At 42.2% G+C, this 8,675-nt stretch overlaps 1 pseudogene; it reads right to left on the bottom strand.

Annotated features, from left to right (window-relative positions):
* Nucleotides 1-1,127: 1,127 nt before the first annotated feature.
* Nucleotides 1,128-4,483, bottom strand: LOC117702619 (beta-defensin 19-like; annotated as a pseudogene).
* Between the last annotated feature and the right edge of the window lie 4,192 nt (nucleotides 4,484-8,675).

Below are 8,675 nucleotides of genomic sequence, written 5' to 3' on the forward strand. Positions count from 1 at the left end.
ACCTGGGTTCAATCCCTGGACCCCACATAAGTGCAGAAAGAAAGACCCAATCATAAGGAGCTGTCCTCCAATCTCCACAGAATCATGATGGGCCACCCTTATGTAGACACAGATCATAGATACACACACAGTAAGAGTGAGTTGTTTATTGAAGAAGAAGAATGGAGGTAGGGGCCATGTGAGGGGGACTGGGTGGATAGGGGGCTTCAATCAGGATGTCACGTAAATAAAGAAATAACTTAATGGAAAAATTAAATCATAGGAGGACCATAGATAATCATTCCATCATCAAAACGCTAGCTACTGTCAGAAGCAGGTAAAAAAGAGAATGAGGTGTTTAAAAACAATATATATATATATATATATATTTTTGCCAGGAGGTGATAGCTCATACCATTAAACCCAGAACTTGGGAGGCAGAAGCAGGCAGATCTCTGGGTTTGAGACCAACCTGGAACAGAGTGAATTCTAGGACAGCCAGGGATACACAGAGAAACTGTGTCTCAAAAGAAGAAGACAAGGATGAGGAGAAGAAAGAAGAGGAAGAGGAGGAGGAGGAAGAGGAGAAAAAGGAGAAGAAAGAGGAGGAGGAGGAGGAAGAAGAAAAAGGAATAGTAGGAAGAGGAGCAGAAGGAAGAGGAGGAAAAGGAGGAGGAGGAAGAGGAAGAGAAGGAGGAGGAATATATCACTCAAATTTCCTGTGCACTAAATACCAAGCCACTCTTAGCCTCACAAGTTGAAGCTGTGTGCAGACCTTCCTCTAAGTCTAAAAGCTCTCCTTAAATCACTGTGTCTTCAAGACTACACCACTGTCCCATCCCTCCTGCCCTGGTGCCTCCCTGGGTCCTACACGGCATAGATACTCATAACTCATCCTAAATACTTAACTTCCCTCCCTGGTCTCCACTGCATTCTCCTACCTTCAGTGCTTGGTCAGGTTTCTCTCAGAAAGTCACTCAGGAGCCCAGACTTTTCCCCCATAGTGTCGCATCCAGAATGGGACAGACCTCACCATGCAAAACCCAGTGGAGAAAAAACAAATGCACATTGTCAGATGCATACATTTTAATAAGGAGGTGGACAGCAGGGATGGCTTCCCTGGGAGTCTGCACACAGCTTACTGGCATTCACGGTATTCTTGGCCAGTGTTTCTCATTAGACCAGTTAGTGTTGTTATCTACACCGGCTGATCCTCATGTAGGACTGGAGGCAGCATGTCTGGTAAGTTCTGCAGTAGAAGTAGGCTTGTTCACCCTTTTTGCAGGAAGACCTACAGAATTCTCTGTTACCCATGTATTAAAGAATCGATTTCTGCCTGAAAAAGAAAAAAAAAGAATTACAATAATTAATTTTTGTTTACTGGTAACATACCCTGGGGAAGTCAAGAGCACATGACAAAACCTAAAGGGTGATAGTAAGTGCCACAGTCCAGAGGGACAAAGTCCTGTCCTCTATTTGTCCTGCTATGTGAAGGTCAAGGCTCTGGACATTAGCATGACAAAGACAGCCTGGTACCAGCACAAAACCTGATAGGGAGACAGAAGAGAGGACCCAGAGGTAAACCCAAAGCTGGAGACACAAAGGGTCACAAATGTTTGTTCACTGTGAGGAAAAGATTTCATTCAGTACCTGCTGCCTGCAGCCATGAGTATGAAGGAGCAGGGACTAGGACTAGGTCTGCATCTCTCACCTGAACAAAGGTCCTTTCCAAACAGGTATATACCCAAAGGATCATGCAGACTTCCAGGGCCACTAGACCCCACAGTGCCACTGAAGGACACACAAGAGAGAGAAGGACCCTCCCAACTAGGGTGGTATCAAAGGACACCAAGGAAGCTCCAAGCACATTGTGGCAATGAGAAGCCGCTTCCCCCTCCAGCCTCCATGTCAGAACATAGGCCAGAGTCTTATGATACACGAAATGCCCAGGTCTCAGTCAAAAATCACTCATTGGAACCAGGACACTCACATGTCAAATTAAAAGGTGATAACCAACCAAACTTTGGATCCCTCCTTGTTCCGAGCATCAATGGTTCTTCTCTCCTCATTTTGAACTGTACTCATGGATGCACACAGTGGGTTGTTTAACCATTCCTGTATTCAGGATCATTTTTGGTCCCCATTTGTGTGTGTGTGTGTGTGTGTGTTTATATATATGTGGGTGCACATGTGTGTGTGTGTGTGTGTGTGTGTGTGCATATAAAGGCCAGATTTTAACATTGGGTCTTGTTCTCAGACCTTGTTTTTGGAGACAGGGTCTCTCCGGGGACCCTGCCCTGGGTCATTTGTGCTGGCAATGCTTGGCAAAAACCGTGGATCCTTCTGTCTCTGTTCCTCCAGCACCGAGATGATGAGCTGAGCTCACTCCAGCATGGAGATGACTGGCTCACTCCAGCATGCTCAGCTTTATGTGGATCTAGGGAATCGGAACCCAAGTCCTCAAGCCTGCATACAAGCACCTTTACCACTGACCCACCTCTCTAGCCCACAAATTGGCCTTATTAAAACATTCTGGTTAAAACCACAAGCTTGTAAAAAACAATAATAAAATAAAATAAAATTTAAAAAATAAAATGAATAAAAGAAATAAAAAAAAAACAAATCATGAACTTAGAGCTGGAGAGACGGCTCAGTGGTTAAGAGCATTTGCTTTTCTTGCAGAGATTCTGGGTTCTGTTTCCAACACTCACATAATGGCTTGTAACCATCACTAACTCCAGTTCTAGAGGACCAGTTCCCTTTTCTGAACCCTCTGAGCACCAGGGATGTGCATGGTGCACATACACGCATGCAGGCTGAACACTCAGACACAAAAGTAAACTTTTTAAAATGAGCTCCAGGCTCAATGAAGGACCCTGTGTCAACCAAACAATGTGGAGGATGTGGAGAGACGTCTCAGGGTTAGAGCAGAGGACCTATCTGAATTCAGTCCCAGCACCCACATGGTGGCTCACAACCATCTATAATGTGATCTGATGCCCTCTTCTGGTGTGCAGCTGTACATGCAGAGAGAGCACTCATACATCAAATACATTGTTAAAATATGTGTAACTGATAGAGATTGACATGCCAATCTCTGGGTGAGCACACGCATATACACTCACCACACACACACACACACACACACACACACACACACACACAGAGAGAGAGAGAGAGAGAGAGAGAGAGAGAGAGAGAGAGAGAGGCAGTTTAAAAAAAAAAAAAAAAAAACAAAAACAACCAGATCTTAGTTTGAAGAAAGGAAATTAGCCTCCAAAGATCAGATTAAAATTTTGGGAAATAATACAAATGAAGATCCCTACATCATATGTCTGGTTACTTAAAACAGACTAACAGAGCCAGTGAGAGGTAAGGAAAATATACTCTATGTTCTTTTGTGAAACATCTCTCTGGGATGACCCAGTTGGGAGCCATCATTCTTAGACTCCTCACAATTCAGTAGAAATATGGCAGGTGTAAGGTAGCTGGCCACCACTAACCCAGCACTTCTCTGGCACATCCTCAGACGTGATACACTGAGGAGTCGCTCATGAGGACATGTGATCCAAGCTCGACCATGGCTCCTGAAAACAGAATGTGACTGACTCTTCTCCCCCTGCCTAGTGGTACATCCTAGAAAGTTCTGTGGGTGAACTTAGGAAATGGCCTGAGTAGTTTCTGGAAGTAGCCTCCTGCCTTGGCAAACCCGAGGATCTCTGAGGCCTCACTCCAATCCAAACCCAAACCTAATCAAGTCATCAGCCCAGTACCCAGCAGATGCCCACCCCCAAGCTGAATCAAAGCTCCCTATACTTCAGACACTCTTCCTACCCTCAGCCCAATTCCAGCCTAATGCCAGCAGCAGCAGCACTCAGTCCAGTATGTCCATCTTGCATCATGATGTCAGGAAACCAGGCCCTCACCTTCAGTTCATGCTCCACTTTCTCTGTGACCCAGATCCTGGGTGCTCCCTCATCAGGATTCATCCCTAGCCAAGTCCACAACCAGAGCCCAATCTTTTACTTCTCAGCTCTATCCTAAGTTCCTACCAGAATGTTACTCTTGCCACCAAGGTACCAAATAATGCACAAACATCTCTAATGTACCTGCTTAGCAAAATGATTTTGAAAGAAAGACAGAGACAAACAGACAGACACAAACACACACACACACACACACACACACACACATACACACACACACACACACAGAGAGAGAGAGAGAGAGAGAGAGAGAGAGAGAGACAGAGAGAGAAAGAGAGAGAGAGACAGAGAGACAGAGAGACAGAGAGACAGAGACAGAAAGAGGTGCAGCATGCATGACAGGATCTTGTGGTACCCTTCAAAGCTTCATGAAATGGGGAAAGACTTGGGTGAAACCCCTATGAGAATGAAGGAATGGAACCCAGAGGCAGGACCCCTGTCCCCAAAATAACTCACATTACCTGTCATTACCAGTGTCGTTGCCACAAATATGGCAAAAGTAGGAGAACCAGCTTCATGGTGGCAGCATCCAGGATGAAGTTGTTAATTGGGCTGCAGGGGCAGGAGCAGCGTTCGATGAGGTAGGGATGAACCCTCCTTTATCAGCAGAGCTGAGGGCGATTACTTAGAATAGGGGGGATTTGTACAAGGTCAGCTAGACAAAAGGACAGTGTGAATGACAGATATCTCAGCACAAAATGAGAGTGTAGGAAAGCCAGACATGACTTCCATCCTATGGAGGACAAGAGGGAATTAAAGCTGGTTGCACATTTGAGACCCATGTTAATTAACACAAGAATACATGTAAGGAACATTTATGTTTTAGAGTTATTCATTCTTAATTTTCATCCTTTTGTTTTGTTTACACACAGGTGTATGTCTCATGAAATCTTGAATCTTCCAGTATGTTATACACCAAGGCCTCAAAACTTCCTGGGATGGCTGCTGCCAGCACTGACTGATCAGGTGTGTTTCCTGGGTTCCTGGCCATTGCTCTGAACTACAATAAGTTCCCTTGAGGCCTTCACTGGTTTACATGAGACTTTCATATTTATCATCCATATTTTCTCTTCGTTTCGCTCACTTAGAAGTGAAGAGCTTGGCATGACTCTGCCTTTCGAGGATGGTGACCTAGAAGTTTCTCAGTGTGGGGAAGTGAGCGAACCTTTAACAAGTAGGGTTGCTGGGCAGATAGCTCTGTGGATAAAGTATTTGTTGTGTAAATGTGTATGTTTAAAAGTAAATGTGAAGACTTGAATTTGGATCCACAACATTCACCAAAAAAAACGCCAGGCTCAGTGGCACACATCTGTAATCCAGGAGCAGGAGAAGCCAAGACACAGTGACCAGCCAATCTGGTCACTCTGGCCATTCAATCTAGGCAATTCACATGGCCCAGGTTCAGGAAGAGACCTTATCTTAAAAGTTAGGTGGTGAGCAATTGGGAAAGACACCTGACATATACCTCCTACACACACACACACACACACACACACACACACACACACACACTCAAACACGCATGAACACACACACACATGCACACACACACACACACACACACACACACTCAAACACGCATGAACACACACACACACATGCACATGCACACGCGCACACGCACCTCAAGGACAGTTGGAAGAAGTGCGGGACTCCATTTATATCCCAAGCATGGGGGTTTTGTAGCAAGAGTGAGCTTGAGCTCTGGTCACATCCAGCTTCCTGCTCTGCCCTGTGATCTTCACCCCTGGGATGCCCAACCAAGTGAGGTGAGACAGCTGAGGATGACTAATCAAGGAATATCTGCCTCCCAAACTGATTTCAATGGATCTCTCTTCCTTATGAAGTATCCTGCCTTAGATAATTTAGTAATATTTAACCACTTACTGATTAATAAAACAGACTATTACAGCTTATCACACTAGTACAGAATTTTAACACACTGTCACATTAACACACTAATAAATCAATTTTAGCAGGTATTGCTCCTAAAACAATGATTCCAAAGCACAGACATTGATTTTTTTCCCCACTTCTGTGCATGGATAAGTGTAGCCGTTTCAAAGTCAGCAGAGAGCTTGGATCCATCTACATCTCCATGGACAGTCTTACCTGCTGACCTGGGAATAGCACCAGTTTCTACCATTGAGGAGTGGGAATGGAGTGTGTGTGTGTGTGTGTGTGTGTGTGTGTGTGAAGTATTATGTCATTTCTTTGAAGGATGCCTTCAGAAGTGGTACACACTTTTCAATCCCCTGCCCAGAACTCATTCCCACCAAAGCCAGCTCCAGGATACACTGGGAACATTTTCCTTTATTCTGGGCAATGACAGCTTGCTAAAAGTCAGGATCTGACTCACTAAAAAGACAGGTACTGAGGAGAATTAGTGATATCTGGGACCTGGCTTTATATGCAGAATATTTAACAAACATTTGCAGACTTAATACATGATAGCTACTACTCCATTTAGTAAATGATCATTATAACTTTAACTTTTTAAAACTTAATTTTAATGATGGTTCTTAAATGCTTTAACCTCCCTTTCAGCCCACCACCTTTTGCGGTAAATCTCCGACCCATTGAAGTCCAGTCAAGGAAGACACAACTCAATTAATTACAAACGTATGCTGCACACCTAGATTGGGCAGACTTACCATTGAACTACTCTATTCCTCAGCTATGAGATCTCTTACAACTTGCAGTTTTTTAGGTCATGATCTTCTTCATCTTCTGTCCTTCCCCCAACTGCCTACTGCCCCAATGGCTCTTCTGATTCCTCCCCTACCTCAGGCTCCTCCCACTCCTCTTGTGCTCAATCACTGCCTCTAGCCTTTATTTAACAAATTCGATTGGACAGAAGGTTCACAAGATTCACTCCTCCTTCGCAGCCCCTCCCAGGTGTGGAATTACCATGACAACAAGAGGCTAGGGCTATCCACAACATTTCCCCCTTTTTGTCCAATTAAAAAACTCCTTTCTCTTACACATACCCCTTTTTGTCCAATTAAAAGACTCTTTTCTCTCAGATATTAATTGAACACCCACTATATTACCATGTTGTAATTGTTAAAGTACAAGATAAACCTAATACCTAGTCCATCATTTTTGTTAACTAAATAGAACCTCTGCCATCTCTCTCAGTTAAAAGACTTAGTTCTGAACCTGGCTTATGTCCTGTCTTCAGAATGAATAGCATCTGAAAACCATCCTCTCAAAGTAAATAGCCTGGGTTGGCTGTGAGACTATAAATCTTCAACCCCATCAGAAATCCAGAATGACTCATTTAACTAAAGATATGGGAAGCATAAAGCATGGCTTCTAAAACTCAGCCAATTTAAATAGACCATTGAACATCTGGACAGTTCCTTATTTCAAAACGTTGGAGCATCTGGTCTTCACCCTTCTGGCCAGGATCATCTGACAGACCTAGTAATGCAGAATTACTAAGGGCTGATTACTCTGTCTTGGCAAATATAATCAGTCGACTATTCCGCAAGAGTGTTCCTTTTTTTGCACAGTATTTCATCTGTAGATGAAAAAGGGAAATTCTTGCCTAGTGGCTGTCTTACAACAACTGGAGTAACTCCAAAGATGCTCAATTTCTTCTTAGATTCCAAGACTGGGAAGCTGTCAGGATCAGATAGGTATCCAATAAAATGAATGTTCATACAGGAATGCTTTTAACGTCAATTCTGTGGATTTCTGACGTTTTTGAAAATCAACTATCTATGTAAAGAAATCCGAACAGTTGCCTGTTAATTCCTTTCCACTATTTCTAATTAAAATCTAGAAAATACCCTAATAGTAAGTGCTGAGCCATGCAATTGCCATAGGCCCCTGACTCACAAGCCAACCATCTCAAATCAGTTTTTTTTTATGTTTAAAAAGGACTGGGTCTATGCCTTGCATTTCTAAATGACATATACAGGCACAATGCCTATATGAGAGTAAAATATTAATCCCACTTTTGTATCAATAAGAAACTCACACCTGTGAAAACCCTAAATTTGTACAAAATAAATTCCATATCAATATAAGAGATTATAATTTCAACCTTGTAACTATCATAAAGATTTCTTACCAATGTAAGATATACCTATATAATTTTTTTAAACCAATGAAAACCCTAAATTTGTACAAAATAAATTCAATATCAATATAAGAGATTATAATTTCAACCTTGTAACTATCATAAAGATTTCTTACCAATGTAAGATATACCTATATAATTTTTTTAAACCAGTGAAAACCCTAAATTTGTACAAAATAAATTCCATATCAATATAAGCGATTATAATTTCAACCTTGTAACTATCATAAAGATTTCTTACCAATGTAAGATATACTTATATAATATATATATTTTTAAGACTGGGCTTAAGCCTTGTATTTCTAAATGAGTTATACAGGCACAATGCCTATATAAGAGTAAAAATATTAATCCCACTTTGTATCAATAAAAAACTCACACTAGTGAAAACCTTATTTGTCTATTTCTATGATATTACTATGTCTCCTTTCTTTACTCCCTCCCTTTTACCTAAGAAGGAAAGATAGAGAAGAGGACAGGAAAGGTAGAAATCCCTGAAATTAAGCTCTCTAATTCTCTTCCTGTCTGAAGCTACATTTTAAAAGTATTCCTTAAATAACAACACATGTATAATTTACAAAGTACCCAGAACCATCCACCCCAACATAAGGAACTGGGAC

Source organism: Arvicanthis niloticus, chromosome 2 (assembly GCF_011762505.2).
Source record: "Arvicanthis niloticus isolate mArvNil1 chromosome 2, mArvNil1.pat.X, whole genome shotgun sequence".
Taxonomy (NCBI): Eukaryota; Metazoa; Chordata; class Mammalia; order Rodentia; family Muridae; genus Arvicanthis; species Arvicanthis niloticus.